Source organism: Apaloderma vittatum, unplaced genomic scaffold (assembly GCF_000703405.1).
Source record: "Apaloderma vittatum isolate BGI_N311 unplaced genomic scaffold, ASM70340v1 scaffold11838, whole genome shotgun sequence".
Lineage (NCBI taxonomy): Eukaryota > Metazoa > Chordata > Aves > Trogoniformes > Trogonidae > Apaloderma > Apaloderma vittatum.
This window is the reverse complement of record NW_009730234.1, coordinates 1-221: the sequence shown is the minus strand read 5'-3', so window position 1 is coordinate 221 and position 221 is coordinate 1.

Sequence of the window (221 nt, the reverse complement as noted above, 5' to 3'; positions counted from 1 at the left end):
CACGGGTCCTCTGCCACGCTCGCTTTAGATTTTTCACCCAGGCCCGTGGGAATGCAACCTGCAACCCGGGCTGCAGCGAGTCCTTGTTGCGAAGGTTTCTGACATGATATAGGGGAGAGTTAGGGCCGAGGGAAGCTGCTCAGCCGGGGCCCAGGAGATGCCCTTTGCCAGCAGGATACTACCAGGATGCTCCGAGCAGGAGGTGACGTCCCTGTTGGGGG